This window comes from Miscanthus floridulus, chromosome 7, assembly GCF_019320115.1.
Source record: "Miscanthus floridulus cultivar M001 chromosome 7, ASM1932011v1, whole genome shotgun sequence".
In the NCBI taxonomy this organism is placed as follows: domain Eukaryota; kingdom Viridiplantae; phylum Streptophyta; class Magnoliopsida; order Poales; family Poaceae; genus Miscanthus; species Miscanthus floridulus.
In genome coordinates this window covers 31,660,975-31,686,680 of record NC_089586.1, presented here as the reverse complement: position 1 = coordinate 31,686,680, position 25,706 = coordinate 31,660,975, and the positions used below count along the sequence as shown (strand labels likewise).

The 25,706-nt window shown below is 44.1% G+C and overlaps 1 long non-coding RNA gene and 1 pseudogene across 1 annotated transcript; both read right to left on the bottom strand.

Moving 5' to 3' along the window:
- Positions 1-9,126: 9,126 nt before the first annotated feature.
- Positions 9,127-11,249, bottom strand: LOC136466831 (uncharacterized). Its single transcript, XR_010761470.1, has 4 exons — positions 11,172-11,249; positions 10,545-10,614; positions 10,349-10,453; positions 9,127-9,336 (listed from the first exon to the last, which is right to left on the bottom strand). It is a non-coding gene; the product is annotated as an uncharacterized lncRNA (long non-coding RNA).
- An 8,573-nt stretch (positions 11,250-19,822) lies between these two features.
- LOC136465305 (uncharacterized) lies at positions 19,823-24,369 on the bottom strand (annotated as a pseudogene).
- Positions 24,370-25,706: the final 1,337 nt, after the last annotated feature.

The window sequence follows — 25,706 nt, the reverse complement described above, 5'->3', positions numbered from 1 at the left end:
ATAATACTCGCTCATCTCATGGAAAAGCATATCATTTGTTGTTCTACCTGAGAGTAGGAGACCATATATGGGGATATCTGGTACGTGAACTGCATTCAGTGAGATGTAAAATAAGAACAGGACAATTTTGAACAAAACATTAAGATGTAAAACAATAAAAAGATGTTTGAGCAGCCTCCCTTTTACACAAGAATCTAAGCACAAGGAGCAAGTACATGGTATGGATTACTGATATATTTACTTCTGAGTTCTACGATCCATTCTCAACTTGTTGGTTTCAGAAAATGTGACAGAAAAATTAGCACCACAAATAGATAACAAAAAACAGAGTCTCTATTATTGGAGTACCTGTAACATGTGAACTGCAATCTTCTACAGACAGAGGGAACTTGCCAAAAAGATGGTCAGAGGGGAAACAACGATATATGAGCCAGAGCACGGAGCAGGTGAAAGCAGCACTGAGTAGAATCGCAAGACATCAGTTTCAACCTCTCTTGGAATAAAGCCCCAAATTTCCACTATTCTCAGTGGACAATGGACTCATAGTAAAAACATAAAATGGAATAAAACAGATAAAGTAACACCATGCTAACTATTTTACCTTATTCTCTTAAAATACAATATTGTATACTGTACATACAGTGGAGTAATTCAGGAATGGCATGTGCTCACTGTTCTTTTAAATAAGATTAAAATGCACTAAAAATACTTAGCTCAAACACCAGACAACCAAGAACATTAACCATAATATATTTACTCAAAATTAAAATGCACATATGGTACTAACCTAGAGACTACATGGTAGCAATATACAACTTTTAAAGTTGCAATGCCATGGTGAACCTTAACACATGATGGCACTGTAAGCAAGAACCTAGGAAGCATCAAATAAATTCCATTTGGCTAACAATGAGAGAGAAACCCTATCGGCATAGGTTTCTTTATGTCTATAGAGTAAAGATTGTACATGCATGTAAACTATAGGAGTAGTAGCTCTGGGAAACCATGATTCAAATAATAGATGATGAAAGATGTCCAAAGCTGCAAATTTTGTGATCCTGAAACATATTTAAGGAGGGAAGGGTTCCAAAACGGCATACCATGAGAAGCGCAAGGATGCAACACAAGGAAGACCATGCTATCCTGAAAAAGGATTTAATTGTATCTATACTAAGATACAAATGTGTGAATGAAACCTGCAGATGTTCCTGGTCACCCAATTTAATCAGCACAGTCAACAGTGGCCATTTCTTTTCCAACCAGAAGCATATGTTGATAAAGAAATGAGAGCAGGAGGGTAGAAACTATGATTCAATAACAGAAGTGCAGAACACTAAAAAAATAAACCCAATCACCACTCATGATCAAATGGAGGTAAAATACATTACATATAGGTGGTCAGGAAACATTAAGACAATTCAATAAGGTCATGTTCATAGTGATTCCAGACTATGATGACAACAAAGCTGAAACACAGTCAAAATTATTCATATTAGCCACATTCTTGAACCAGAATTATCATGATGACTAACACGGGGCATCTAAAAGATTTTTCAGGCATACAAATATTGGAACAAAGCATTAAAATGAATTGATGTGGAAAACCTAAATATCATCTATCATGCACATAAATTTGCAAATTATTGAGAAAACTTAAGTAACAACATGACTAGTGCGACCACCAATAATCTAATTAACAAATCATCTTAAACTTAGGCACGTACAATTAATTCATTCACTGTGAAAAGGAGAGAATGTGTACAAAAATTATTGGCAAATCTGGATACCTAAGACCAATGTTTGGCATAATGATAAAGCTAATGGCAAATCTGGAGTAGATAAGAAGTGTCACCTTGTTGCAGAGGAATAGAAGGTCGCACTTAGTGAACAGTAGAACCAGTTGTAGCAATCCAACCAAGGGCATCACCTATGGGACGGAGGCAACTGCTTGCATAGGCACAAGTACCGGCATGCCGGCCACACAGACATCCACTAATGTCGTTTACTCAGTATCCTTCAACGCCTTCTTCACATCCATTAATCCGTCGAACAAGGGCGCAGGGTCAAGGCGCCGTCGTCTGGGGACCGGAGCAACGGCTGGATGAAGGTAGCTTCCCGGAGAGGCGAGAAGGATGGACAGTGATGAGTACAGGCCCGATCTTCCGAGAGGTAGCCGGTAAGTTTGATTTTGTGGAGATCTCGACGTTGGCGATCCGGCTTCAAATCAGACGCGATTCGAACCCTGCAACCGTTACACCACTGCTCCGTTGGTTATCAACCAAGCACAACTTGATTGACCTCACCAAGAAGGCTTTTTCTGCAAGCGAATCAAAGAGCACAAGCAAGAAGGTAAAACACGCAATCTGAAATTGCAAATATGAATGACGCGAATATCAATAGAGGATTCAAGAACTCGGTTCCAAAGGACTAATCGACACAGTGGAGGAGATCAAGAACGGGGGCCCTGGATCACTGTAAAAGGATTTGTCACCACAGTTACAATGAACGATTCAGTTTCTCGATGGAAAACTAAACTCTAAACAAAACCCAATTGTGTAGCAGCGGCGGCGGCTGTGTTTATAGTCTAAGACTCGACCTAGGGTTGGGGACGGCCAGGGTTTGGGCGCCCACAACTTGGGCTTAAGGCCCGACACGATACATGGCCAAGTTGGCCCAAATAGGTGACGCAGCACCTTGCCGTGGTCACACAGAATGATCCACGGACCTTCTGGAGCTGGGACCAGATCCAAAACGACGGCGTCGTCGTCCCCTTTCCAACGCATCCGATGATGGTGAGGACATCGCCAAGATAGAGTCGAGGACGACTCCAATTCAAGAAGGGGAGGATGATGAGGACATCGCCACGCTGGACACACCGACGCCATGGTCTTCCCCAAGTTGCAATTCGTTCCCAACTCAGCTGCCACGTCACCCTCGGATTCAGCAGACACGTCGTCACTATTTCGGTCATAACTTTCTCATACGACATCAAAACGGGCCGTTCTTGGATGCGTTGGAAAGGGGACGACGACGCCGTCGTTTTGGATCTGGTCCCAGCTCCAGAAGGTCTGTGGATCATTTTGTGTGACCACGGCAAGGTGCTGCGTCACCTATTTGGGCCAACTTGGCCATGTATCGTGTCAGGCCTTAAGCCCTAGTTGTGGGCGCCCAACCCCTGGCCGTCCCTAACCCTAGATCGAGTCTTAGACTATAAACACAGCCGCTGCCGCTGCTACACAATTGGGTTTTGTTTAGAGTTTAGTTTTCCATCGAGAAACTGAATCGTTCATTGTAACTGTGGTGACAAATCCTTTTACAGTAATCCAGGGCCCCCATTCTTGATCTCCTCCACTGTGCCGATTAGTCCTTTGGAACCGAGTTCTTGAATCCTCTATTGATATTCGCGTCATTCATATTTGCAATTTCAGATTGCGTCAATTGATGAGTATAGGCCCGATCTTCCGAGAGGTAGCCGATAAGTTCGATTTTGTGGAGATCTCAACGTTGGCGATCCGGCTTCAAATCAGACATGATTCGAACCCTGCAACCGTTACACCACTGCTCCGTTGGTTATCAACCAAGCACAACTTGATTGACCTTGCCAAGAAGGCTTTTCCTGCAAGCGAATCGAAGAGCACAAGCAAGAAGGTAAAACACGCAATTTGAAATTGCAAATATGAATGACACGAATATCAATAGAGGATTCAAGAACTCGGTTCCAAAGGACTAATCGACACAGTGGAGGAGATCAAGAACAGGGGCCCTGGATCACTGTAAAAGGATTTGTCACCACAGTTACAATGAACGATTCAGTTTCTCGATGGAAAACTAAACTCTAAACAAAACCCAATTGTGTAGCAGTGGCGGCGGCTGTGTTTATAGTCTAAGACTCAACCTAGGGTTGGGTATGGCCAGGGGTTGGGCGCCCACAACTTGGGCTTAAGGCCCGACACGATACATGGCCAAGTTGGCCCAAATAGGTGACGCAGCACCTTGCTGTGGTCACATAGAATGATCCACAGACCTTCTGGAGCTGGGACCAGATCCAAAACGACGGCGTCGTCGTCCCCTTTCCAACGCATCCAAGAACGGCCCGTTTCGATGTCGTATGAGAAAGTTATGACCGAAACAGTGACGACGTGTCTGCTGAATCCGAGGGTGACGTGGCAGCTGAGTTGGGAACGAATTGCAACTTGGGGAAGACCATGGCGTCGGTGTGTCCAGCGTGGCGATGTCCTCATCATCCTCCCCTTCTCGAATTGGAGTCGTCCTCGACTCCATCTTGGCGATGTCCTCATCATCCCCTCCTTCTAGAATTGGAGTCGTCCTCGACTCCATCCCATCATCAACGAACTCCTGCAAAAGGTTAGTGACAGCAGGCAATGCACCAGACATAAAAGGTTGACAAAACATAGTATAACATGGTGCATCAGGATTATCACATAACTCAGCGTTAGCAGAAGTTGTAGCAAGAAAAGCACCTCCTTTTAACTTAATCCCATTATGTTTAGCAATGTCTGTGGGAGGTTTACTTTTGATCTCATTAGCATGTTTAATAATATCCGTAGGAGACAAAGGCAGCAATGTAATTTTCTTGTCCTTATGTATGATAGTGTATGTATTAGTTCTACCATGGTGTAAAGCATCATTATCAAATTCCCATGGGCGACCTAACAAAATGGAGCAAGCTTGCATAGGGACAACATCAAAATCAGTAGTATCATGATAAGAGCCTGTGAAAAAGCTAATGCGTGCTGATTTAGTTACCTTAGTTTTACCACTATTATTGAACCATTGAAGTTTATATGGATACGAATGTTGTCATGTGGTCAAGCCAAGCTTGTCAACCAAATCTGAACTCACCAAGTTGTTGCAACTCCCGTTATCAATGATAGTGAGAACACGACAACCCTGCACAATGATATACATGTGGAACAAATTGTGGCGTTGGATCTTCATCTCTTCTTCATGTCCCACATGTGTACTCAACACACGCTGCACAAGAAGGCTAGGGTAGTCCGCGGCAGCAGCCACGGAGTCAATGGTGATGGCCTCCTTGTCTTGATCGTCCTCGGTGGGATCTGCATCAATGTTAGCAGCAAGGGCTAAATCATCTTCAACATCACTAGCACTTACATATCCATCCTCGGTAGCAATAAAAGCGCGACGACTGGGGCATTCCTTCATGACATGTCCCATGCCTTTGCATCGGTGGCAAATGATTTTAGAGCTAGACGAGGAGGAGCTAGTAGAAGCACCCGGAGTGCCACCTTTCTTCAGCTGTGGAAACTGCACATTAGACAATTTACTTACCCCGGAAGAAAATGGAGGTGTAGATGGCTGTGGTGCAACAGGAAGCTTGGGCGTCTCTAGCTCGGAACGCTGCTGAAAATTCCTCCCATTGTTAGACCTGAAAGGCTGGTGTTGTTTGTGTCCCTGTACTTCTCATTCTGCCTTAATAGCAAGATGATACAATTGGGAAAAACTGCGCCATTCTTTGTAATCAAGTATGTTCTGTATATCATGGTTTAAACCACCAAAAAATCTAGCACTAGCATCATGATCATCTTCATTTATACCACAACATGCTAAACCAATAAGCAATTCTTGATAGTATGCTTCCACTCCTTTATCACCTTGTTTTAAAGTTTGTAGTTTCAAATATAAATCACGTTGGTAATAAGGAGGAACAAAACGAGATGTCATACGTTGCTTTAAAACATTCTAAGTTTGTGGCACAGCAGCAGCATTATTGGCATTGCAAAGATCACTCTACCAGAACAAAGCAAAATTAGTAAACTCACTAGTAGCAAGTCTAACTCTATGCTCAGCAGGAACATTATGAGAATCAAATTTTTGTTGAACAGCAAGCTCCCAATCTAAATATGCCTCTAGATCAATATTACCAGCAAAAGGAGGTAGACTAAATTTAATTTTAGCAAAAGGATCATTATTACCATGATTATTACCTGCCATACCGCGACGATTGAAGTTGAGGCAGCGACAGGCACCACCGTCAGCATACGCATCTTCATCACCAAAAGCATCTGCATCTTCATCATTAGCACGATAAGGTGGAGGGCGTTGCTCAAGCTATTCAATGCGGGTGATTAGACTGTTCACGTTGCACGTCAGCTCGGTCATAAGATTGCGTTGTTCAGTCATGAACGTTGCAAGCTCGCCCTTGGACACGCACTCATTGAAGTCCGTCGGAGTTCCTGCCATGGTTAGAAGATAGAAAAAGACAACACCAAAGTATTATCCCTATCAACTAAAAGGAAATAAGTGGTGGTGATGGTGGTGAAAGTGGAATGCAAAATCATAAGCGGCTTACCACCGTCTTGCCTGTATTCTTACCAACGCCAAATAGGAGCAAAACCAAAGTGGCGAAGCAATCTGTTGTTGAGCGTGGGTAACAGTTGCAAGATGAACCTGTGCTGACAGAAGAATATATGGAGCTATGGGTAGACACACAATATGACAGCAAGGATTAGCAATTAACGAGTGCAGAGTAACGATTGTTTAATCCGGATCCAAAGTACAAATCACAGGTGCTGGCTAAGACGTGTCGAGACGTAGCGCAACAAGGTGAAAACAAAGGACGATCGAAAGAACTCACAGAACAAGCAAATAGCCCAGACTTCTCCTTTTTTCTGAATTTTTTCCCGGATTTTTCCAAAAGGCACTAGTAGGAAACAAAAAAAAATTCTTACTATTTTTTTTATACTTTTCTCTGAACAAGGATCACAAAAGATTCAACCACAAAAATTGGCACCTACAACTGAGGTGGGATGTGGTCTACAGAAATTCAGCACGTTCTCTGAAAAGCGTGCAAAAACTTTGACAATTTTTTTTCTATATTTTCCTGAATTTTTTTGGCAATTCTGAGGAAACCAAACAGGGCATAGCATAGTTTGGGTCAGCTCCAAATGGTGTCAAGAAGCTGCTGAAAAAATTTCAGATTTTTCTGATAAACGAGCGAAAAGTTATGCCTGTTTTACCGAAGGTATCTCAAGGTATGTTTTCCGGAAGGCACAACACGGCGGCGGCAGTTAGGGCAAAGCATCCCTAAACTCTAACACCGATCACAGGATCGTCACTATGACTAACAGCAGTAGGTATTCGCCTGATGATGTAAGGAGGGCTGCGATGCAGGCAAAATAAGAGCGGCCGGCAACCTATCTAGGGTTTGCGCGGCGTCGAGAAGTTACACAAGGCGGCTAGCGGGGCAAGTCGAGTAATGTGGTGGCTTCGACTTGTTGTTTAGAAACGGTGGATGGGATAGCGGCGGAAAATAAAAATCACAGCAACGGGCGATTGAACTACGACCACGAACACAATCCTAAACCAGCAACAAGACTCGACCACGGACACAAACTCAACAACACGAATCTGAAACGAAATTGCAAAGGCACAAAGGGCAATAGGACAGTGGAAATTGAAATATTTTTGGGCTTTTTGTGGACTCTAGGTAATGAACAAATATGAATCTAAGGCAAACGAGATTATACCTCACGGTAAACCTGAAATATCTGATACCAATTGATGAGTATAGGCCCGATCTTCCGAGAGGTAGTCGGTAAGTTCGATTTTGTGGAGATCTCGACGTTGGCGATCCGGCTTCAAATCAGACGCGATTCAAACCCTACAACCGTTACACCACTGCTCTGTTGGTTATCAACCAAGCACAACTTGATTGACCTCGCCAAGAAGGCTTTTCCTACAAGTGAATCGAAGAGCACAAGCAAGAAGGTAAAACACGCAATCTGAAATTGCAAATATGAATGACGTGAATATCAATAGAGGATTCAAGAACTCGGTTCCAAAGGACTAATCGACACAGTAGAGGAGATCAAGAACGGGGGCCCTAGATCACTGTAAAAGGATTTGTCACCACAGTTACAATGAACGATTCAGTTTCTCGATGGAAAATGTGGCAGAACCGTCTAATCTAATGCCTCACAAGAGTGCTTGTCTTCCATTAGACACTAAGCACTCAAGGGAGAACACTAAATTACTCGGTTCCGTCGGGCACACCCCAGGGGAGAACCCGAAAATCCACATTTTTGCCATCAGGATCACAAATGAGAGAACAAAGCTTACATCATTCTTAACCATTTCATACATCCCTTTTAGCACAACATCAAAGTATAATAGTTATTGTGCAACAGCGGAATGTAATCATATTATCAGAGTTATAAATAATTTAATGTACAAGGTTCCCGCGCGAGATCACTACGACGAATTGACCAAATTCCGCATGTTCGAGGCGAGCGACGTTCGAGGCCATTACTAACTAGTACGACTGCAGGGCAAGGGTCCGACAAGAGCACATAAAAGGGGTACGGGGAGACATGGGTCACGACAGGCGTGAAACCACGAGTGAACATGGAACACAAAGCCACAGTGCAGACCTAACTATGGAACAGGAACGAGTCAGTCGTGACACCTATGGAGGGTGTATCTACAAGCAATACGAGTGCTACAATGCACAAACAGGATATGCATGAATGCACGTCCTATACGTCCTTCCATTGTTGCCAGCATATAGGGCAACCGTTCTCATATTTTTGGCACAACGTTCTCTCCCTGTAGCTAGTCGATACTATCAAACTATGCTCGAGTCAGTGTACCTATAGAAAACTTGATTAAGCCTATCTAAGTCAGCAGAGTGCCATCTATCCTAGATACATAACCATAGTAATAGGGCTACTTATATAACTTCGCATGTAAACGTCCTAACTTTTTGCAAAAACAGGTTGTCAAATTTTAGCTTAGAAAAGGTTTTGAAAGCTTTATTTCCTCATTTATGCTCTGATACCACCTGTGGCAGAACCATCTAATCTAATGCCTCACAGGAGTGCTTGTCTTCCATTAGACACTAAGCACTCAAGGGAGAACACTAAATTACTCGGTTCCGTCGGGCACACCCTAGGGGAGAACCCGAAAATCCACATTTTTGCCATCAGGATCACAAATGAGAGAACAAAGCTTACATCATTCTTAACCATTTCATACATCCCTTTTAGCACAACATCAGAGTATAATAGTTATTGGTGTAACAGCGGAATATAATCATATTATCAGAGTTATAAATAATTTAATATACAGCGGAATTTAAACATGTGATCAGAATTATAACGGAAATAAACGTCTATTAATGATATGATGAAGTATTGATATATAAACTATTACAACAGATTATGAAACTTTCATTTATAAAAACATTTGGTGAGAGTTATAAATAAAAACTACGATCGCGACGTAAAGGAATCCTCGTTGAGCCCACCAGGAGGAATCCACACACAAGGGTCAGCTCTAGCATCAACCTATCACCTGCAACAGGGGGAATAAAACCCTAAGTACTCAATTGTACTCAGCAAGACTTACCCGACAGGAGAAAAAAAAAGACTCCAAGGATATGCAAGGCTATCTGGCTTGTGGGTTGCATTTGCAGGAAGCATTACTAAGCGTGCGTCCTTATATTCGATTTTTATTAATAGCCGCATTGGTTCATTAACTAACCATTCTATGTAAGCACCTGTGCTACTTTCAAGCAGGTGGTAAGCAATCAGATTTCCTTTTCCATCTTTCATCTTTCATCTTTAGTTCTTACTACGATGCTAAACCGCAGACAAGCCGTATCGGATAGCTCGGCGATTCACGAATCAATGCCCCCAGCTGGGTACCCCAAAAACACATGCCCCGCTTGTACCCCAGGCACAAGCAGGACCAACCCATCACTCTCCTGTCCCGGGTGTCTAGGTTCCCGTCCAAACTGGGACTCCAAGCCCCCGCGCCTAAGTCCTAGACTCAGTGCGGTGCAAGGATCTCCTCCACCAAAACAAACCCTAACAGTCGGTCCGGAAAGAGCCGGATCCGCAACAAGAGAGCAACAAGTCTTTCAAGCGCCCATACACAAGTATGTGCTCGGGATAATAAGTCTGTGACCTGCCTAGAGTCATATGCAACGATCGGTCCTTAACCGACCAGACAGGGAAAAATAGTGTAACCAAGCTATGCCTCGTGTCCACGGCGACACAACTCCTTACACTCACCAATACTCAAACCATATCCCTGTCCGGTCACCATTTTCCTTTTCACCATTTTGATATTTTCCAAGTGATAGTAATCCAATAATATATATTTCCTATCTCTCGCGAGTGACAGGCAATCACTCGACTTCTACCGGAGTCCTGTAGCATAGCATTCTACACGATCCTGTCATACTAGTAAGACTCATAGGAATAAAGATATATATGCAAGTGGGTTTCATTCAACTCCTTAAACTTAATGCACAAATATAATTTAAACTGCAGAAAAGTAGAGGTTATGCACCGGGGCTTGCCTGGGTAAAATATAACCCAAAAGTTAGCATTCCATCTTCGTGATATGATCACCATAGCATCATCTTTCAGCTACTCCAGTTGATATCATCGATCCACCGTCGTTCCTATTATAATATGTATTGATGCAAATGCATAGTTGTAAATAATCAACGGCAATCAAAATTCTTAGAAATCCAACCACGCTTCCAAAAGTACCATTTCTCCAGCAACTCCCGATGACTCCACGATCCATCGACGTCCCTCCGTCGGCGTCGAACTCGCGGTACTTGGCAAACAGACACAAATAAATATTCACATAAATTCAATCGCGTTCCAAAAATTATGAAACTTTATGGATAGGTGGGGTTTGATCTTAGATGGATTTAGGAAGAAGAAGTGATGGAATCAGAGTTAGCATAGTGGAGATATTAATTGTGCAAGGTGGCCGCTAATTAATCACGAGGAGAGAAAATGAAACGTGATTAGTGGCCACGAGCTGCCGCTGGTTATTAGAAAGGGAAAAGGAATAAAGAAATTGGTGGCGTGGATTAATGGCTCATGACTCTTGACTTTACGTGTATAGGAGCTGAGTTGGTTCTCGGCTTTGCTACTAGCACATGGCATAGGACAAGCTGCTGTTGTAGACTTAAACAAAGAGCAGAGTGGGTATACGGCTAGGATTCTTCGAGAGAGACACAGAGAGCACCGAGCGTTTGTGCACCTCAGCTTGTCCACCATGGACAGCTGCTGGACTTTCGCCTGATGGCGATTCTGGCCATGACTTCCAAATCTAAGGGCATGGGGAGGTAGAAGGGAGGTAGAGGATGTATGGGGACTATCTACCTTGGTCTATTGCAGCTCGAGGAAGAAGATCAACAGAGCATAGCCTTCCTAGGCAAGAACAGAGAAACTCGATTTAGAGAGTAAGATGGTGAGCGGTGGAGTGGGATGGCTTGGCAGGCTTGGCGTGTCCTTTATAGACAGGAGATGCGGGGCTGGAGGTGGAGCTGGCATCTGGCTAGCTAGTCATGTGAATTGGATTTCACGTGATGAACTTGGAGTGGGTCTTTAGTCATGAGTGCATTAATTCAAATGATAGACTTTGAGTGGTCTTTGGACTTGACGAGCACATCAGGACTAAGTGTGCTTTGGGCTAAACGTGCTTGGTGGTGAGGTGCTAATTCATTCATGCAGGTCAAGGAATTAATGGGGAAGGAGACCACAGGTCAAGGAAACATTAGAGAATGAGAAGATCAATTGCAGATTAGCTACCTCAGCTGATTATTGTAGCTCGAGAGAAATCGATAGACGCAACTTGCACGGACAAGAACAGAGAAACTTGATTTGAGAGAAGCAAGTGAGCAGTGGAGCGGAACAGCTCGGCGTAACCTTTTAAAGGCAGGCGACACGAAGGCGCGATAGCGACGCGTTGTAAGGTTAGCGGCTAACTAGCTTGCTTAAAGGTAATAAACCGTTGCTGCGAACGACGGGATGCTTTGGATGAACAGTGTTTCCACGCTGCTACAGCTACCGTGTTTTTACCAGGCTTATTACAGCAGATGGTGACTGCCTGACAGTAGTCGTCGTCGGATAGTGAGAGAAGCTAGCTAGGCTGAACAACTAACTGCTTGCATCGATAGTCCCCAGCTCCCACACCACTTGCTTATGTGTGTGGCGTGCTGCTCATGCATCATATTCTTTTCCTAATAACAAGTCATAGACTTGACCTTGGGGACAGCTAATTAATCCATGGGAGACTTTGATGCTTAAGCTAGTACACTATAGCAGGAAGACATGACTTAGTTTGCAGGTGCATACTAAGGATAGTCAAGAGCTGCCAGAGGTCATGGAAGTCATGGTTCTCTGCACGAAGTAGTGTTTTTCTTCGCGCTACAGTGATTTCCACGAGATACAGTGATTTTCGCGACGCTGCAATGTTTCCTGCGGTGCTGCTATGCCTGACGTGCAAGACGTGCCAGCTACAGTGAAGCATGTTTGATTTCAGGCGAGTATGGTGCACGCCGAAAAAATAAACGAAGCTGCTGCGCTCTCTTTCTCGTCAGTTCGTGCTTAACAAAATAAACCCGTGAGTTTATATATATGTATCGTTCTATTTATTAATGGATTTTATTTTATTTATAAAAGTTGATTTTCATGCTTAATCTAACCGAACAAAACGTTCTCTAGAATCGTCGTCGGACATTCCTGAATATTTCTACGCACTGCGTAATTTATCTTGAGCATTGATTTGAGTCCACGAAATCAAGTCACACGGGATTCACTTGTCGCAGCAAGTACGTTTTAAATTAAAAACCCGAAAAACTCGTTTTGGAAATTTTTCTTAGGCCTAAATCGCGGTGCTAAATAAACTCGTAACACCAGGGGTGTTACAGAAAACTAAACTCTAAACAAAACCAATTGTGTAGCAGCGGCGGCGGCTGTGTTTATAGTCTAAGACTCGACCTAGGGTTGGGAACGGCCAGGGGTTGGGCGCCCACAACTTGGGCTTAAGGCCCGACACGATACATGGCCAAGTTGGCCCAAATAGGTGACGCAGCACCTTGCCGTGGTCACACAGAATGATCCACGGACCTTCTGGAGCTGGGACCAGATCCAAAACGACGGCGTCGTCGTCCCCTTTCCAACGCATCCAAGAACGGCCCGTTTCGATGTCGTATGAGAAAGTTATGACCGAAACAGTGACGACGTGTCTGCTGAATCCGAGGGTGACGTGGCAGCTGAGTTGGGAACGAATTGCAACTTGAGGAAGACCATGGTGTCGGTGTGTCCAGCGTGGCGATGTCCTCATCAGACAGCCCGAATCTACGTAGGCCAAAAAAATCTGCAGATTGGCACAGCTACAAATACATGCGATTGAAAAGAGCGCAGGCATAGGCGGATCCAAAAGAGGACGGGGACCAATCCATGGAAGCGAGTGAGGCACTGACCTATCCAGCAACTGGAGCGGCAATGGTACGGCCGCGGCAAGTCCTCTCCAGACAGCAACGCGGAGAAGAAAAGGCAGCGAGCAAGGCAGACGGAGGAAAAACGCAGGCGGCGGATGCGGGGTATGGGCCAGCGCGAGCGCCAAGGCCTCGGCGCGGTGCCTGGAGAAGCGCGCCTCCGAGCGTGGCGACTGGCGAGTGGCGACGACAGCTGAGCAGAGATGGGCCCACGAATCAGCGATGAGGAAAAAGAGGGGTACACACGCATGAGCTGCAGGTGCAAAGCATATGTACGTGGTCCTGACGAGCGCAGACAACTGGTCCAACCAGTAACATGAGGTGAAAACCGGAAGGCAGTGAGTTACGCAGGAACTGGGGCACCGGCTACAGGCGTCGCAACCAGTGACACGAAGCAGAGAACAAAACACGTGGGCGCCTAACACTGGAAGGACGGATCGGAACAGTAACCAGGATGGCTGCGAGAGCGCGGATTCTAGGCGCTTTATGGAGTTTCATATGTAAGCTAATCACCTTGTTTGTTACAGCAGCATGCAAGTCAATAATAACAATGCGCTTGGAGACGCTTTCCCTCTGCTTGCATATCGTGCACAAGATTTGATCGGCTTGACTAATAATTAAATAATATATATTTTCGATTGGCCTCCTTTTCTTCACGTGTACGAGCATCTCCAGTCAATGATATTTGCCTAACTAATAATTAAATAACCTTCGCCTATCCGGCAATAGAGATGATTTAGCCTAACTAATTCTGTGACCGACTTGCATATATGATTTTCTTGTTTTTGACACCACCAGGATCATGCCGGAAGTTGCAACGGGAATATAATCTGATCACCTCAGCGCTGGCCGAGCAGCAGCCACAGTCGAGATCAATAAACACCCAAGCCAGTGCTCCATCCACTGCGACAGACCAGCGCACGTTGCCTTGTCGGCCGAATTTTTTACTATTTAGCTTTTTTTTTCGAAAGTTTCTCTCAAATAGACCCCTGACGGAAAGAATTCTAGAAATGGACCCTTGGCTCGGCGCCAGAGTGACTGGCGCCGAGCTCGGCGCCATAGTGAATGGCGCCGAGACACCTGCATTTCACCCAGCCTGCACTTCTTCTCCGAGCGTTCTTCCTCTTATTTCTCCTCCGTCTCGGGTTTTTTTCTCGCCACTTCACCCTACCTCACAATCACCGGCAACTTAGAATTTTGGCTAAGTCCCTAAATTTACCGTGAGATGGATATATAAAATTTTGGCTAAGTCTTTAAATTTACCAAACGTATAGTTAGCAAGCAGAACAGAAGGGTCGATTGGATCGATTGATGCGCGAGCAGAACAGAAGGGTTGACCTTACCCTTTGGAGGCCTACGTTTGGTGAGGCCGATGATTAGCAAGTGCATCAAACACCCTAGTTTTACCGTGAGATGGATATATAAAATTTTGGCTAAGTCTTTAAATTTACCATGAGATGGAGATGCTGAAATTTGCTAAGCCTGGATTTTTACCATGACTTAGACATTGTAAAATTTGATTTTTACCGTGGGACAGACATATGCGAATTTTTGCTATGACTTAGAGACTAGAATTACCATGGATATGTAATTTGAATTTTTACCATGGCAATGCCATATTGAATTTTATTGTGACTTGAATATGTTACAATATGTCTAAATTTGTGATTTTACCATGAGATGGACATATGTATATTTACCACGAGATGGTCTGATTTTTTACCGTGGCTAAGTCCAAACTTGACGAGACTTGTTTTGTTGTCATATCCTCAGAGAGTACTCAAACTCTTAGTAAGGTATTAAATTGAGTTGCTATACAAATTTGGAAGATAAAATATTGCAAACTGATTTAGGTTTAGGTCCAAAAACAAAGTTTGTTGTACTCAACTCAAACTACAACTTCTATTAAAGGTCAAACTTTATATCTAGAAAAGAAACTATAGTTTTACTGTGGTCAAAACTGCATCATGAAAAAAGGTGTTAACTATTGATCCAACACTTAGAAACATTTTTAGGCTCATTCATCAACATGAACCCTAGATCATTTTTTATCCTAAGTATTTCTATGTTGTTTTAAGTGCTCAAATATCAAGTCAGTGTAAAACTCTAGAGTTAGCCACATTTCTTAATATCCAAATCATGGTAAAATTTTAAATTTGTCAATGTCCAAGTCATGGTAAAATTCTAGTCTCCAAGTCATAGCAAAAATTCAGACTTAGCCATTTTTGCATGTCTGTCCCACAAATTTCAGCATGTCCATCTCATGGTAAATTTAAAGACTTAGCCAAATTCTAAGTTGCCCATCTTATGGTAAATTTAGGGACTTAGCCAAAATTCTAAGTTGCCGGTGATTGTGAGGTAGGTTGAAGTGGCGAGAAAAAAACCCGAGAAAAATGAAGAAATAAGAGGAAGAACGCTCGGGGAAGAAGTGCAGGCTGGGTTAAATGCAGGTGTCTCGGCGCCATTCACTATGGCGCCGAGCTCGGCGCCAGTCACTCTGGCGCCGAGCCCCTAGCAGGCTATTTCCCCATGCCCAGGACCTCGGCGCCAGTCACTCTGGCGCCGAGCCAAGGGTCCATTTCTAGAATTCTTTCCGCAAGGGGTCTATTTGAGAGAAACTTTCGAAAAAAGGACCGAATAGTAAAAAATTCGGCCTTGTCGGTGACAAAGCCAAAGCGTAAAGTATATAGGCTTTTATGTTGGTATAGAACCACGACACCACATTGGCTAGTCATAGACATATAAAATTCAAAGTAAAACATGTATTCTAAAAGATTATCATACAAAGGAAATTTTATTTGCTTATTCAATAAATAATTATATCTCTTTTCAGTCTTCTTGGCAATAAATAAAACCTAATAAAATCGAATACCTTAGATTCATTCTAAAATTCAGAAGCTTTGATAGCCTTTTTATTTGATTCTATTCAATAAGTTTGATGTGCAGAAAAAATGAGGTACTCGCCTTCTATTCTTTGTCGAAGCAAAGCATAACCTAAGTTCTTTGACTAACCCCTCTTCGTTTGTGATCTGTGATAGCTGATCGGAGGCGTGGTTGTGGATAGGGATGCACATAGATGGCATCAGGATTTGATTGTTGTTTTTTGTTCCTGTGATTTGTCCAATTTTCCTTGAAAGGAAAAAAAATATCGTAGATCTTGGAGCGCTGGGGTGCACGCAATCGGGCACAACAACATCCTGCCGGTGGACGTTAACATTTCCCTTATTATTGATTTTTTCCGTGATCTGTGCTTTCTGGATTTGCAAAAAAAATAAGAATACCGCGACTGCATGTTGGAGCGGGGTGCACGTGCATGCATCCATGCATGGAAAGACCCAAAGGAACCTGTGAGGGAGGAGTGCGGGATAGAGCCGGGCAGAGCAGCCATGCAGGGGTTGGGGGAATTTTCTTTTCTGCGTCGGGTAGTCATGGATCGCAAGGAGATTTTGGTGCTGCCGGATAGACGTTGACAATCCGTATGTTTTTGTTGTAGATAAAGATAGATAGATAGAAGATTGGCCGATTTCTTCCTTTCCATGGTAAGCTTACCAAATTTTCATGTTAACACATGCCCCCCAGTTCAGAGTATGAATTCTTCATGCTTCGAATTATTTTGATCTGATGGTCTTCTTTCCTGAGCCAATGACGCCTGATTGCAATATTGAAGGCTGCATCGACTCCACTTGAAATATAAAGAGCGCCATCAAAGAATATAAAGAGCCCCATCTAAGCTTACCAAATTTCCACCAAGGCTTGGGTTTCAATGAACCCTATCCTCTTCTCAAGTCAAGAACACAAGTGAGGGTTTCTTACTCGATGAAGGAGTGGTTACAAACGTCCTGGAGCACCCACAAGAGTTGGGAGTTTCGACAGACGATGCCTAGCCGGCTAGGAGCTCTTGCTCCAAGAGTAATGAACACAATCCACTGGTCTAAACGCGAACCAAGTTCTCTAGGACTTGAAGCTTAGGTTTACAAGCTCTCTAATGAAGTTTGGAGGCTAAACCTCTCAAAGAATCACAGGGAAACCAAAGGGGAGAGCTTGGGGGCCTTCAACGGAGATTGAGAAGCTTGTCTGCTGGTGAGAGCGAGGTCTGGTCGAGATAGCCGTTGGGGAGGAAGGTGAAGAGGTATAAATACCTCCCTCTTTCCCAACTGACCGTTAAGTTGGGAAAGTGCCGTGATATGTGCGGCGGTGCCACGCCAGCCAGAACAATAAAGGAATAAGATTTAGATATTGGTTGCCTTGGCTTTGTTTGAGGATTTGTATGGTGGATATTTGAGCACTTGGTTGCACATTAAAACTTGTGTATTGTATCCCCTTTATAGTGCAGCATTTACTATACTTAATTTCAAAAGATAAAAGAATTTAAATGCTTTTGAGTCCATCACCACGTCCATTTGTCATTGGGGTCTCCACCATCTTATGTAACATCCTCAGGGCAGTCCCAATGGTGTATTGATGATGGTTTCTATCCTCGTTAAATGACTTGCCACGTAGGCAAAACGCTGACATGGCAACGTAATTAATGAAGAAAGAGAGCAAAAATCATAGAAATGGTTTCTTCATGAAGAAATCAGGTCTACTCTTGACCCAATGCACCAAGAAACCATAAAATCGCCATTGGAGAGAAACCACCAGTTTCTAGGGAGCTCGTGTCGCACTCCCATTGGAGGAAGAAGATAGAGTTGGGAGAGAGAAAGAGAAAATAATTATTACTCATAGAAACCATGGGTTGGAAAGCAGTACTTTTTTTATGCGGTATCCTATATAATAGAAACTACTAGTTTCTTTTATTGGGACTGCCCTCATAATCATATCACCTGCTTGTCAACTCGATAAATCTCATTAGTCCTCTAATTATGTGGTCATTATCACAAAAAAAACCATAGTTTGGGATTGATTGCATTTACAATATATATGTGAAAAAATAAGAAAAATTACCTATTCAGTCACACAATGAGCATAATGTTTCAATCTTAGGAGCATGGGGGGCCCATGGGCCAAGGGGGCAGTGACGCCTTAATGCATGGTGCTTACTCATTGGTCGGATACGCGAAGGGCCACCCGTGGTCCCAGACCATTGTCCCTTCATAAGGTTGATGACACTATTATCGGGAGCGGTTACAAACGTACGGTGTCACCGCTCTGGACGCCATGTTTTTTTTTCTATGGTTGCTTTAGCCCCTAACACCTAGCTCGAACAAAGGCTGAGCCACCAAAGTGAGATGCTAGTGTACAATCATCGTCTCTTTTTATATACATACTTTCATACTGTCTTATTCAATCATCGCTAAGGAAGTTGGACAAACTATAAGTATGGCGTTTGAACTATTTATATTATAATTTCGTGGAGGTTTCCAACTTAACCTTTGAATTGAAAACTTCTCATATTATTTGTCTGTATACCAAATTTTGTTGCAAATTCTGTAATTGTTTACCAAATTAGCATATAGTTTCACCGAACTACAAATGAATTTTTGACTCTTTATTAAAAATCCAAGATCCTAGTCACTGGTTTCGTTGGCTGTGTATGTAGTGCTGTTGTGGCGTGGTTGTCTTGTTATCACTTTGTTCATGCGGGTTTTTTTGTGTTGGTTTTCAATGTTGTTGATGTATCTATTTTTTATTTATTAATACATGCTCTACAAATTTCTTGTCTGTTACATTTCTAAAAGAAAATTGTGGCATACAACATCCATAATAAGTATTGTACTACTATACTACCAAAACAGCAGTAGCTGCGGATCCACCAATATGACGAGATCTGGCGGCCGGTAGTGCACGCCATAGTCAGCGTTGGCTTCTTGTTTTTCCGAATTGAATATTCAGTCGCAAGTGGAAGGCAAACAGCCACTGTCGGTCTAGCTATATGCAGCCTAAAAAAAAATTAAAGACGATTCATTTTCCCGTGTACCGATCCGATGGCCGAGCCTCGAGCGGCCGCCTACCGCGCGTGACCGCTGCGATGCCTCGTCACTGCTGTTGCCAGTAGCCACGCCACCAAGAGTCTACCGCATGGCATGCAGCGCGCTCCACATTGGAGCTGGCCCTCCTCGCGCGTAGGGACCGTCGAAGCCTCTCCTTCCTCGTCGACCAGGGGCGGACCGGGTAGGGTAGTAATATTCACTTGACATTAGCACCAAATATTATTACAAAGAAAATATTTGCGAGTGCAAACAAAAAAGATGTGATATCCGGAACCCAGTGTTATGTGCCATAACTTTGAACTATGAGGTTCAAGGTTCGTTGCTCTCTGTGGTAGACTTTCATTTTCCATTTCCTATATTTTGCTCCTCCACAAATTAATCACAGTAGCTGCGCTTAGTAACTTTTTATTTCCCTACTAGTATTTTATCCTATTTTTTCTCTCCCAAATTAATTAATTGCTGTAGTCGTGCTTAGTTATGTATTATTTTTGTACTAGTTTTATCCCACTATATGCAAACAACAGAGAAAACAATAGACTTGAGCAAGTATATATATTTCTTTTAAAACAATGAAAGCCATCTTTTATTCACTAAACTGAACTCATCTCTATAACATCATAAACGGGAATCATTTAGTGATAAATTTCTCTGTTGTCATTCCATATTGATCAAGAACCCATGTGTTGTAAATATATGTGGTCATTTTCATTGATCAAGATGCCATCTTCTAGAATTGTTATAGTACGAATACTTATAAGACTGGTTCAATGCCACTAGCGTTTTTTTTTTTTGTGACTATGCCGCTAGTGAAGTTGATGAACATGATATAAGACTTACATGTCCCTTAGAAAGTGTAGATCAAACAAGTAGTGTGGTAACATTTTTTAATGCCTATTTGGAACAATTACAATGGTGTTTGACCTATTTGTATTGTAATTTATGCAAGTTTCGAGCTTAGTTGTTTAATTTAAGACTTATTGTGTTATTTAATACTTGTATATTGAATTGTGGAGAAAAAATTATAATATATTCACCGAATTGCTAATATATTTTATCATAATACAAGCAAAATATTTGCAACATACACTACAACAAAATCCTAGGTCCGCCATTACTCGTCGACGACGACTCAACCTGCCTACCGCGGCACCCCTGCGGTGGTCACTGTAATCGGTGAACGACGAGGAGGAGGAGCCCGGGCAGTCGCTGCTGCTGTTTATGCTGAGGTCCCCCAGCTCCACGTCGGGCTGGCGTCGCCTGCGCCGACCACGGTACACTCGCCCGGTGTCGCGCGCCTTGCGGCAGAGGAGGCAGAACGCGCGGCAGCAGCCCCAGCAGGGCTTGTACACCGCCTTGCAGGCGTTCTTGAATCTTGACCAGGCGCTTGACGACGCATAGATTGCATAGGAGAAAACCTGACATACAGCGCTGCGACAACACAACAAATTAATAAGGTAGAAGAACGGGGGTTGTAATTTGAGAACACATGCATTATTTTTCTTGTTTTTTTCAGAGCAAAGAATGCATGCATCTTCTTCTTCTTTTTTTTTGAGAACAAAGAATGCATGTATCGTTTTCTTTGTTATTTATACACCTCCATTGCACATATATGGGCTGTGCCGCTGGGGGTGATCGTGTGGCTCACCGATGAGGACGAGTACGACAGCCACGAAGAAGTTGAGCACGCTTAAGATGCAGAGGTGCTCGATGAAGCAGAGCAAGTCCCCATGTACCCGAGCAAACACCTCTTTGCAAGAAGCAAAGCAAAACGACATGAACGGTGTCGAATACAGTCCAGAAACAAGGTAACAACAGTGGCGGCGTAGTAGTTAATACTAACACACCACTCTTGGTTGTCTTGAGAACAAATAAACGTACTCGCAGGAGAGAGAGCCTCGAACGGCGACGAGAGGACTTTCCCAACAAGCACGCCAAGGTCACTCGCCACAGTGCCCATGACGATGACGGAGCCCATCAGTCGCTACATAGGGCAGAATGCGGACGGATCGATCTACTCCTCGTCACGATGCGTCGTGTCGCTTCGTCTTTGGAGCGGAGCGGCGGCAAAGAGCGTCAAAGCGCCATATATGTAATATGTACCCTCCTATCAATAGATGGAATTTGAAACTTAGGCCATGTTTGGTTCAGTTTGTGGAAAGTGCTTCTAATGCCAAAAGCAAATACCAGCTAAATGGATGGAAACTGAAGCTGCTTTTTTTAGAAGTTGCTGCTTTTGGTATTTTGGACCCTAGTTCCGATTTTTGTCTTTCTGCTTTTTCAAATTGGTGGAAATAGAGAGATGTTTCAACTGTTTCAAGGGAGATATATATATGGAGATAGAGGGGCATGTTTCATAATTGTTCCAACCAAAAACAGCTTATAGATTCTCCACAACTCATATCTCACAATAGCTTCTCACAACTCACAGCTAAACCAAACAAATCCTTATTACATGTAGTGGCTACGTGTACTAGTTTTTGGAGCTTATATCTTCTGAAAGATACAGCAATCATACATATATATACAAGAGCTGAGCATGGATTTACCTCCTAATATAAGACTATACAATGAAGCTCAGGTATCAGGGGGTGGCAGAAAAGGGCCTAGAAATTTCATGAGAAGAAGGTGGGTGATGAACTCCCCACAGGTGCTAAGATGCTCGCGGTGGAAAGCACAGCCGCAACGAGGCGCGACATAGTAAAGCATCTCCGCCCACACATTGGCGATGAGGCCCAACGCTCTGCTTCATCCTTGATGGTAAGGAGCTCCCTCGCCACCAAGCATGCACGGGGCAACACTGGAGTAGTACCCGCTGCAGCGCTCTGCACAACTTTCTGCAGATGAATATCAGCACCAGCATTATCATCGTTACTGTTGGGTGGTTCTTGACGCTTCTCGGTATCTACCATCGACTGATCTTGCTGATGTTCTTGTTTCTTCTTGTTGGCTTCAATGCGCTTCAAGAATTGTTCCCATGCTGAAGAATCAAAAGCTTCAATCCTCTCCAAGAGTATCTGTTGGTTGGCTGCTTCTTGATGATTCTCGGTATCAACCACAGACTGATGATCTTGCTGTTCCTCTTTCTTGCTGGCTTGAAAAAGCTTCATGACTGCTGCCTTCTCATCTATAGCAACCTGCGGTTGACCCTGTTGATCTTGACCTGACAAAGTTCTTCTAATTTCACCATGGGCTTCGTCATGTACAAGTTGGGAGTTGGTGGTCATCATCACACCGGACTTGAAGACAAGGTACATGATATAATTTGATAGCTCTCTGCTCATCTGCTTATGCTTCTGAACCTTGTTCATGTCATCAGAATCATTTGTGCAAGCGCCGTCGGTGTCCCTGAAGTAGTAGCATATGTCTGTTGCAACGTGCCAGATGAGCACGCTTGTGGGGGAAATCAACACCGCTGCCGATGGTGGTCTCAACTAGTGCTTTTCTTAGCCTTCCAGAATCTGGACCTCTGTGTTTGTCCATCCACCCCTCAAGTGCCATCCTGGCAATGTCCCATTTTTTCCTTGTTCCCAAGCCTAACAGATTGTCGAGGATGAACTCTTTTATGGGTGTGCAATCCTCTGTGATGGGTGTGTGTGTTACCTTAAGTAACTCGACACCCCAGGCACCCAAGCATCGCCCAATCCACTGGTGTATGGATGCCATCGTGCCTCTTCATCATGTTGTATTGTGCTATCTCCTCGGACCACTGTTTTTTGCTCCTCCAAGTTGCTGGTAGCTTCTGAGAGTACATGGAAAAAACGGAGATGGTGGTAGAGGACACATCTAAGAATGTTGCTCCTAAAAGCAATATATAAGACAGGATGATATCAGCTCTGGTAGGATATTGTGTGTCTTTGCCCCCCTTTTCGGTAGCCCAGAAGAGCGCCAGGGCTATCAGGGTTGAAACATACTGGAAGAGTTCGTATAGCACGAAGGGGCCTAGACAAATACAACAAATTCCACAGCAAATAATGGCTTCGCAAGGTTTTTGGCGGCATACGCACTTTCTTATGAAAGCATAAGACTTACGGAAGAAGGGTTTACGAAGTGGGTTCTTGGTGTAGAGGCCTTCGTACGAATCTACAAGAACTGCCCCCACATGCTCATAGACCTTGCATCGACCTGACATGGACCCAAACCACTCAGCACGCCGGGTAGCTGATCTCCCGCAAATGAAACGATCTTTTCGCCATTCAAGGGAGCTTCCACTGACAAGATGTCTCTCAAACTTTCATTGGACAACAATTCTCCACTAGAACTTCCTCTGCATATCTTATCAAGTTTTTTCTTCATTTTGTTGGCTCTGGATTCGTTTCTGCTCCCAAGACCAACGAGGTAACGAAAGCCTTTCGTGTCCTCGGTATCCTGAAGCTTATGTGGCGTTTCTGACTGACGAGCCAGGGCGCCTGACCTAAGCTTCTCTGGGCTCACAAGGTAGAGGCACAAAGTACGCTCGGCGTACTTGAGGCACCGAGAAAAGAATATTAGCACCATGGCAGCCGTCAGCCGGACCTCCGGCCAAGAAGCCTCGGCCACGACGTACCCGGCGACCACCACCTGGGAGACCAAGCCCAGCAGGTGCCGCTTCCACAGCTCATTGTCCTGCCTCGACAAGGCTGTGATGGTGTCCTGCCCGTCCAGGTGGGCCAGCATGAACGGCGCCCAGAAGTAGATGACCTGCCGGCCCGGCTCGCTCGCGTGGACTGCGAGGTGGCCGAGCACGAAGATGGCCACAGAGTCGGCCGATAGGTAGGGCAGCCACAGCACGGTGTGCAGCACGGGCGACGCGCTGCGCCTCCGCAAACCAGCAAAGACAAAGAGGAAGACTTGCAGGAAGAGGCTGACGAGGATCAGGCAGTGGATCTCCCACGTGTTCCAGAGCTCTTGGACAGCAGGCACCAAGCTGAGGAGTTCATCACTCTTTAATTAGGTTTGCAAGCTCCAAGTAATCCAAACTCCCAAAGCACATCGAAGATAAAACATATGAAATCACACCACACTCCTCGACCGATCCAGAGGTATATACAGTGACCACTGGTAAACATGTGCTTGCCGTGTGGTCGTTGGGTATCAGGTAGCTATTGATATACCCATCGGTCAGGTTCTAAGTTCTGGTCTTCTACTAAAAAGTAGGTTACCTTTTGCCATCCCATCGAACACCAATCGTAGCCTAGTAGAAGATGTTTAAGATTTTTCAGGGTCCTTTTTTTCAATTGTGTGATGGTTTGCTATAAAAAAAACACATGGAACTAGCAAGGAGACCTGCGTAAATATCTCGGGTCGCTATTTTTTTCCTTTAATTATAATATTTGGAACTCCGCTTATGTTGTCTCAACATAGCAGGTCCCAAGCCCTGGTAAAGGTGGAGGGTTGTGATAGGCGTGGCGAGCCAACGTTAAATCTAGCCATTCTAATGGAGATGAAACCCGAAAGAAAACCGTTGGGGCGTAACCCTCTTAGTGACGCGCCATATCGGAACCCGGGTATGGTGTTAAATGAGCAAGGGCCGGGTCGTCACCCCCGTGACGCGCCGTGTCGCGATCTGGGCACGGTGTCAAGTGAGCAAGGATCGGGTCGTCACATCCTTAGTGGTGCGCTACATCGGCGCCCGGGTGTAGTGAAAAATGAGCAAGGGTCTTTACATCTGAGTCGACGGGTGCGAAGGGTAAGGAAGCTAGTCGAACCAACTAGGATCCGTTTAGGTAGTGGAATGTAGGGTCGCTTACAGGTAAGTTAAGAGAATTAGTTGATACCGCGACTAGGAGGCGTGTAAATATATTATGCGTTCAAGAGACTAAATGAAAGGGTCAGAAGGCGAAGGAGGTGGACAATACAGGTTTTAAGCTTTGGTACATAGGGACAGTCGCGAATAGAAATAGAGTAGGAGTTTTGATTAATAAGAGCCTCAAGAATAGTGTGGTGGGAGTGTGAAGGCAAGAAGATAGGATTATCTTAGTCAAGCTTGTCATTGGTGATATGGTCTTGAACGTAATTAATGCGTATGCCCCCAAGTAGGCCTCGACGAGAGTGCTAAGAGACAGTTCTGGGAAGACTTAGATGGCCTGATTAGAGCTGTACTTAGTAGTGAGAAGCTTTTTATAGGAGGAGATCTTAATGGGCATGTAGGTACTACAAGCGCAGGTTTCGAGACAGTTCATGAAGGTTTTGGGTATGGTAGTAAGAATCAGGAGGGGGAGGAAGTTCTAGACTTCGCGGTAGCTTTTGACCTGATGATAGCCAACACTTTCTTTAGAAAGAGAGAATCTCAAGGCAGTTCATGGAGGTTTTGGGTATGGTAGTAAGAATCAGGAGGGGGAGGAAGTTCTGGACTTCACGGTAGCTTTTGACCTGATGATAGCCAACACTTTCTTTAGAAAGAGATAATCTCATCTAGTAACCTTCAGTAGCGGACTACACTCTAGCCAGATTAACTTTGTCCTCGCAAGAAGAAAGGACAAACGAGCATGCTTGGGTTGCAAGGTGAT